Consider the following 9,142-nt stretch of genomic DNA (forward strand, 5'->3'; position numbering starts at 1 on the left):
AATGGGATTTAGGATCTGAGAGCGGAGTTTTGAGCCTGGAATGTGCCGAAAATTTGCCAAAAAAATCTGAAATTTAGGGGAAAAATATTCGACATCGAAGGCGGCGGCTGTAGCTAGGACAATTTTAAGCACCAAGTGAAAGACAACTTTTAAAAGGCGCTCGGGCGACACTTGTGGATTTTTGATAATTTTTTCGACTACCGTGCGGGATGCCCGGAGCTGCCAGTCAGTGCCTGATTTGAACGCGCAGGATTTTTTAGAGGTCAAATCGGAGTCCAGACGCGAAAGAGGCCAAAAATTGGCCAAATTTGAAAAGGTGGACAAAATTTAGGCCAAAAGGGGGTGCCCTTTGGGAGGAGGCATCCCCCTACCCTCATTTTTTTCATGTGGTAGCAGCATGCCATCATCAGAAATGGCGCCGAAAAAAATCGCCTTCCCCCCCCCCCCCCCCCAAATCGATTTTGGGGCTGCAAGTAAGCCATGAAACAGACAATACCGGGAAACTTCTCCTTCTTCCTTGATCATATCACCGGTCCTCGCATAAGATATGGTTGGCTGAATGAAGAGATCAAAATCTAGTCTTTCTCTCTCCTGCCTCTCTCTCCTCTCTATGGACTATTCATGCGTACTATCTTGAAGGAGGAATCAGGAAGGAGATTGAAGAAAACGGTGATGGAGATTGATGGAGATGCTGAATATTGATGTGCAACATTGGATTGAGAGCAATGGAGGCTCCGTCCGCCGGTCATGTAGTCATTTAATGCGTCTCGGGTTTCGTAAAAACACGGTATGACCTTTTTTATGAAGAAAATGAAGGCTTTTTGGTATTTTATGATGGTAATGATGTTCTTATTGGATGAAAATTTGTTTGACTACTGGTTGCATCATGATTAATTGCTGTTAATCAGAGAATTTTGATTTTGCAATGATTTACATGCACTATTTAATTCCCATAGAACCCGAAATGCGGTTTTTAAGCGGTAAAATAGTAGTTTTGTCGTTTTGGGTGGGTGAAATGTGTTCCTATGGGGAAAAAATGGAAAATAAATTGAATGTTAGTATGTTGAAGTGATTGGAACAAGAAAGATTGGAAAATAGCATATTTTATTGCCAAATAAATCAAGAAAATGGGAAAAATAAGGAAAAAAATAGAAATACGCTTCACAAAAATAAGGAAAAATATAATGATTGTGGATGTGTGGTAGTGGCAAAGCATGAGGTTTAGCCTCAGTTTGCTCTATCTCCTTGTCAAAGTTTGTGATTTATCGCTTTTCATACATCAGAACATGACAAAGTGAACCTCTACACCTATGCAACGAATTGAACCTCTACACCTATGCAACGAAAGCAATACCTAAACGTAGGGGGTGAGGTGTTTGAATGGTGCGATTTGCATGCTGATTATTGCTTATTTTCTGATGCACATCATGACATAGAGTTTGTTGTATTTTAATTAAGAGGATAGTAGCACAAGTGTTGTCTCTGTGCTATCCTTACATCGCCGCAACGAGTTAGTGAATGAACATTGGAAAGCCTGGTTATGCACAACACATTTCTGATTGAAAATTATGTTTGAGCACTTTAGGATCATCCATTTTTGCATGTGCATGTCAACCATGGTATCAGAATACAAAGAACTGGACACATAGCACATGTTTTCGATTATGATGACCCACGCTTGAGTGTGGAAAGGCAACCTAAGCCGTAGGATAGACGTTCGTTTCTTGGGAGATTATTTGGTAAGGACACATGGTATCTCCTGGAATACTTTCAAAATGAAAGAGTGGAGTTTAGTCATTTGTTCTATATGTTGAGCAACACATCAAGGGGCTAATCCCTACGATGTAGGAGAGCTGCAGTGGGGCCGCGGTGATTCCACCAAGAGGTTGCCTCCCATGTATGTGATTATCGTGGAATTTATTGCTAGTGTGTATGGGTTCTCCCTCTGTGGAGTTTATAGAAAGGGAAACGTTGGACTACAAAACTATGAATGCATAAATTAGGCTTTAGGACAGTTCGTCTTTAGCAGCAGATAGACGCTCCTAGCCCATGAGGCCGTGAGGGTGTGTTTGTATGTTATGAGCATGAGGTCCGACTACAGTGGGGCCGCAGTGATTCCACCGAGAGGTTTCCTCCCATGTATGTGATTATCGTGGCATTTATTGCTAGTGTATATGGGTTCTCCCTCTGAGTTTATAGAAAGGAAAACATTGGACTACAAAACTATGAATGCGTAGATTAGGCTTTAGGACAGTTCGTCTTTAGCAGCAGATAGACGCTCCTGGCCCACGAGGCCGTGAGGGTGTGTTTGTCTGTTATGAGCATGAGGTCCGACTAGTGCCATAGCCAGTGCTGGCCCATTTGAGGTCCCATCAATGGTGTGTCTGCCGGGAGCTGCCAACAATTGGTGGTTCTCGAATCTAGGGTTTTTAGGGACCAAAAAGTTGGTTTATGTCCTGTGACAAGGACCGTCAAGCTGAAATACAAAAAGAAAAACGTGCTGAGAGGGCTAGACGGCGGTTAGAGATTGTAAGACACTATTGTCCTCAAAGGAGTAGCCCGATACGCATAAGAGGCAGTGGTCTTAGTAACCCAATTTCTGCACATAGTCCTTTAGGTGCAGAAGGAAGTGCAAGTTCTTCCTCTCTTCCACCAAGTCAACCCACTTCAAGTGGGGGTGTGATCCCATCAGTCCAAACTCCTATTGTCAATCCGATTGTCGTCATGGCACAACCCATTGCAATTCCTGCAAGGATGCTGAATCTGCCAGATTTAGGAGTTCCTTTGACCATTTTTAATGGGTTAGCCGAAGAAGATGTGGAGTTTTACATTTGTGAATTCCAGAGATTAATGTTTTATTACCACATCCAAGATGGGGGACATCTTATGATGTTCTTTAATATGACGTTAAAAGGAAGGGCTGCAGTATGATATCATAGCATAGAGACTGAAACCATCACTACAATCAACCAATTTTATGTAGCTTTCCGAGAAGAATATGCCCCTGAAGGAGGTGGCCAATATTGGTTGCATGTTTTGAATGTAACATGCCAAGAATCCCATGAGAATGTGAAAGCCTATGCCAAGAAGCTTAAGGAAGTGTTTCGTAAGTTACAAACTTACATTCATATTCCGCCGGCTGCCCAATTGCAATACTTATTGCATGGATTGGATTTCAATATTCAGGTACAATTGAGCAGTGTGTCTTTGGTTGATATAGACACCGCCATCACGCGGGTAGAAGGAGTAGAGTCACGATTACAGACGGCCTACTCCTCTCGAATAAATCTTAATGCGGGTCTAGTACTTGGAGGCAATTTACCATTGATGAATGGAAGTCAAAGGATGCCTATGAATAATCCTAATGGGAGAGGAAGCATGGTTCAAAATGTACCTTTGCTGCCAGCTTCTCCCAGTGTGACTATGCCTATGGCTAGCTCCTCCCAGTGTGACTATGCCTATGGCCAGTCAGTTGGCTCCACCAAATGCTGGAGGCCAAGCTTCGAACCCTAATGTTGTTCATGTGAGTCAACAACCAATGCCCAATCAAATTGTTAGGCCAATGGAATGACGGATAGACAATCAAGGCTATGAGTCGAGTGCATCTAATGTCCTTGGCGAAGTTAAGGATATGATGAAGCACTACACCGACATGATTTTTGAACAATATCAGCAAATAGCTGTTGACGTCAATTTCCTAAAGAAGTTGCAGAATCTGATAGGGAGTCGACGCCCTAAAGAGGGTGGTCCCTTAAGATTCAGTTGTAAGTGGTGTGGCGGACAACATTTCCCTAGAAACTGTCCAAATGTTAAATGTGATATTTGTGGGAAGTCGGGCCACTTAGCCGCTACCTGTTGGAGTAAGATTAGTTCCCTCCAACAAGGGAGTAAACAGCCAGGTCCAGTTAATCATAGAGCACAAGGTAATAACCTCCAGCAAAATGATGGACCAAGACAAATACTGCAAAGGGGAAAGACCACTATAGAGGAGTTGCAACAAGGCAATGGAGTCAGCCTTATCGAGGCTGTACGCGTCAATGGCACTGAAACCTCTAATCTACGAGCCGTGACAAGAGGCCAAAAGGCTAAAGAGGGTGATAAAGATAATGCAAAACCGGTCGAGGAAAACCCTAAGCAAGGGGATAAGGGGATGCAAGTCCTGAATCCTGGCGTGGAAGGTGGACCTCTAAGGCTTTTTGACAAAAAAAGTCGATCTTAAGAAGGATGAGGAAGTGCCAAGAAAGAAGGCAAGAGCTAAAAAAGAAGTACCAAAGCCGGTCCCGAGACCAAAAGAAAGAATGTTTTGGCGAGAAAATGGAGCTTTGGCTACCTATCATGATTTTGATTTAGCAATTTCTCTTTGCAAAGTCAAACCAGATGTAAACCTCTTACAGTTGATTAAATTATCTCCAGGAGTACGCAAGGAATTCAAGAAGATCATGCGTATTGGGTATATTGTAGAACATTTGGGCATAGCACGAGTAGGGGAAGATTGGTTTGATAATGCTGAAAAGAATTCCCTAGGGTTCCAGCATACGTAGATGGAATATTAGTGGAGCATGCTATCATAGACACTGGGTCCTCCGTCAATATCATGAGTTCAGAGTTGATGGAGAGGTTGGGTCTAGGCATCCAAAAAGACGGCTCCATCCTTCTTAGAATGGCTGATGATAGTCTAAGGTAACCAGAAGGTTGCGTTACTAAAGTCCATGTTACAATGGCAAGTGTAGAATGCTTCTTGGACTTTAGGGTGATAAGATTTGCACGACCTCCGAGCTATCGAGTCTTGCTAGGCAGGCCTTGGATCTTACGAATAGACTGTCAAGTCGATATACCCGCCGATCGAGTGGTTCTAGGTAGAGGTGCTAATCAAGTAATAGTCGATGCTTACCCTGAGTCGCCTTAGAGTGAGAGAGCTCCTTTATCCTCTACTGAATTAGAAACAGTAGATGATCCATCTGGTAGTGAGATATCATCCAGTGATGAACCTAAAGAGGGGTTCACTACAGAGGATATTTATCATATAACTCTAAATGAGCCAATAGAGCCGCAAGATAGGATAAGAGACGCAGATGTGATTGAGTTGGACCTTGGCATGCCGAATGATTCGTGGCCAATTAAATTAGGTTCCATGCTCAGTTCAGCAAAAAGGGAGGACTATGTGTCCTTGATTCAAGAATTCCGCGACATCTTTGCTTGGAGTTATGATGAGTTGAGAGGCATTCCTCCCAGCATGGCTGTTCATACTATTCCTGTAAAAGAAGGCAATCGTCCTGTGCGTTAGAAGGTAAGGCGTATGCCTTTTGAATTGAGGGACCGGGCTGTTTGAGGAGTTACAGAAGTTACGAAAAGCTAGTTTAATCTTCCCTATACATCACACAAAATGGTGTTCACCAGTTGTTATCAGGAAGAAGAAAAACAACCAAATCCAACTATGTGTAGATTTTAGAGAGCTGAATAAGTAGATAGTTAAGGATTACTACCCGTTGCCATTTGTTGACCAAATTTTGGATCAATTAGTGGGTAGGGAAATATATTCTTTTATGGATTGCTTTGCAGGATACAACCAGATGGCAATTGCAGAAGGGGACAAGTTAAAAACAACTTTCATTATTGTCTTTGATACTTTTGCATACCATGTGATGGCCTTTGGATTATGCAATGCACCTGGATCATGGAAACAAACAGCAAACAAGACCTTTGGCGACATCTCCCTAGATGAGTTGAAAGTATTTATCGATGACCTGGGGGTAGCCATTGTAAGGGAAAGGATGCTGATTATCTTAAGAAAGTGTTTTGAGCACTGCAGATAATTTTGTATCGCTCTTAACCCATGGAAGTGTGTCTTTGGAGTGCCTTATGGGCTATTGCTAGGCCATGTGGTCAGTTCAGTAGGAATTGCAAACTGACCCTAAAAAGATCAAGGTTATAGTCGCTATGAGTCCACCATACACTCCGAAAGAGGTACATAGCTTTCTGTCATCGGTAGGGTACTATCGGAGGTTTATAAATGCCTTGGCAGAAAGGAAGTTGCCATTAACGAACTTATTATCCTTTAGATGTCTATTTGTATGGAGCGACCCTTGTAAGGTAGCTTTCGAGGATGTGAAACAGGAGCTAGTAAAAGCACCAGTTTTAAAAGCACCTAAAAGAGGCGAGGTATTTTACATATTTTCAGCAGACACCATGCATAGTATCAGCCTACTCTTTAGCCCAAATCTGGGAGGAAAAGTGGTATCATCCGATAGCTTTTGCTAGTTGAAAATTGGGCATATCAGAAATTAACTACACCTACATGGAGAAGTTGTGCCTTGCGATGGTCTTTGCAACTAAAAAATCGAGGCACTACATCCTCTATGAGAAGGTAGTTTTCTATACGAAGGCGGAAGGGCTTAGATTGCTTATGAATAAGCTACAACCGCCTGATCGTTTGGCAAAGTGGTTAATCACTTTGCAGAAGTTTGATTATGAGATTAAGAGTAAGCCACCGAGGTTGCCGGGTATTGTGGAATGCCTTGTGGATTTCGGGGAGTGGAAAGAGACTTTGGTTGAAGGAAGTGATATCGAAGAAATGTTTAAAATTGATACAGCTTCTATCCCATCTTGGTATGCTGCTATCACACATTATCTATCAATGGGAGAGACTGGAGCTGGTTTATCAAAATCTGAAAAGAGGAAAATCAGACAACAGGCTTTGAAGTTTTCCTTGATCGTAGGAACACTATATCGGCAGGGTGTTGATGATATCTATCGCCGATGTGTGATGCGTGACGAGGTTCCTTTCATCTTGGAAGAGTGCCATGACTCTACGTGTGGAGGGCACTTCGCTGGATGATTGACTGCACAAACAGCTTTAAGAGCTAGGTATTGGTGGCCGTCCATCTTCCAAGATTCCTTTGAGTACGTTAAGAGATGTGATACCTATCAAAGACATGACAACAGAGAGAATAGGAAACGCCCACTTACGCCTATCATGGCTATCCTTCCATTTGAGAAGTGGGGCATTGACTTTGTGGGTCCTATCACCCCATCGTCTACTACTCAGAAGAGGTACATTATAGTAGCAACTGATTATTTCATAAATAGTCAGAAGCACGGGAGACGAGGCAGGACAATGCAAAAGAGACTGCAAGTTTCCTTTTAGAGCAGATTATCTGCCGTTTCGGTCCACCGAAGGAACTAGTGTCAGACCGTGGAACCCACTTTTTGAATAAAGTGATCAAAAGGCTGAATGAAGCTTGGCAAATCAAGCATAACAAAATGACCCCCTATAATCCGCAAGCCAACGGGCAAGTCGAAAGTACTAATAAGCAGCTTGTGGATATCTTGTCTAAAATAGTCTCGGAGAAGAAACGAGACTGGGACGGAAAGTTCTATGTGGCAGTATGGGCATACAATACAACGTTCAAGCGAGCTACGGGCCATACTCCATTTAAATTAGTTTATGGGGAAGAGTGTGTGTTACCCCTCGAAATGGAGTTTCCAACCATACGGTTTGCAATAAACCACTCGTGGGGAGACGAGGATGCACTCTTTGAACATTTCACAACGATAGCCCACCTGGATGAGCTGAAATTGAAGCAATTGCATGACCTTAAAGCAAAGAAGTATACCTTTAAAAAAGGGCAATTAGTTCTGTACTACGATGTGTGTAGGGAGCTATTTCCAGGGAAGCTAGAACCTAGATAGGATGGCCCCTACAAGATTGTCAGGATAGGAAAAAATAGGTCTACGGCTCTACTAGCTGATTTGCAGGGAGTAGAATTTAAATATAAGGTTAATCTTAATAAGATTAAACCTTATTATTTCTAAGTATGCTAACATGGAGAAATGCATTGCAGGTCCATGCTGGGGCTGATTTGAGACTTGCAAAAGAGCTTAAAGCTAGCTGATGGGGCGGTTAATCCCTTATTTGGAGCACCCATATCTGGAGTAGAGATACCATCAGAGGAAACTTATTTGGTGGAGCAAAGGATACAAAGTGATTGAGCAAGAAGATGAAACTTTTGTGTGGGAGATCAAAGTCTTCTGCCATCACTGCTTAGGAATGTTGACAAGTATCCCTGTTGAGTTTAATAAAGAAGGTGGGATGGAGCCATCAATTAATCCTCTAAACATGTTAAATTTTGACTATCATAATTACGAATAGAGAAGTTCGTGATGGCAGGCTGTGTAAACCCATTGTGGACGTACACATTATATTTTGACGGAGCGTCCAGGGGCCCTAGTAAAAAAGGGAGTATTGGAGTAGTAATCCAAGATCCCGGACGTAGATTTATGATGAAGTTAGCTGCTTATCTCAGGATAGGATTCACTAACAACATGGCGGAGTATAAAGCCTTGATTATGGAACTGCATATTGCCAAGCAAGGTGGTATTTGGTGGTTGTTATTAAAAGGGGATTCCCATTTGATCTTGAATCAACTAGATGGGACATACACAGTGCAGAATCCCATCCTTTGTATGTATCATCGAACTGCCATGACCCTACTTGAGGAGTTTGAGAGAGTGTCTCTTCAGCTGATTCCACGTTACTGGAATCAGTTTGCGGATTCACTGGCAAACCTTGATTATGAAGAATACCTTTTCTTCAACTGTGGTCCCAGTTTGGATATTGCTATCAATAATGAGAAAAGACCCAGTCGCTTATGGGAAATGTTATCAGAGCATGCAATATATGGCAGGCGATGGTTGATATGGGTGATGCAAAGAGTAGCCAAGACCCATCTACCATTGTTATCCTGGACCCATAGGCTGATTAGACAACATGTTATACATACGCCTCTTGCTATATATGCAAGAGGGATGGGTCATAAACTTATGCATTTAGTTTAGGGCTGCGAGCCCTATTTTTCCTCCTTGGAAAGGAGCATTTAATTGTATATCTGTACTATTTCGAGGAGGGATGTGTAGCTGCTATTCTGTTTGATCTCGTTAGGCCAAGAGGGCCAGTCGTCTGTTTAGTACGGGTGCAGTTAATGGTTTCTTGTTTTCATCCTGTGCTAGACAGGTTCGAAGAAGAGCTTGGAAGGAGCCTATGTCATGCGGAGACTTCTTGTGGCCCTATCCAGGTGATATCTCTCCTTTACGAGTACCGTGTTTTTATGCTATATATGTCTGTGTACTTGTAGGGGATTTTCTT

This window comes from Lygodium microphyllum, chromosome 24 (assembly GCF_053477565.2).
Source record: "Lygodium microphyllum isolate KBCC chromosome 24, Lygodium_microphyllum_v1.1.10, whole genome shotgun sequence".
NCBI classification, from domain to species: Eukaryota; Viridiplantae; Streptophyta; class Polypodiopsida; order Schizaeales; family Lygodiaceae; genus Lygodium; species Lygodium microphyllum.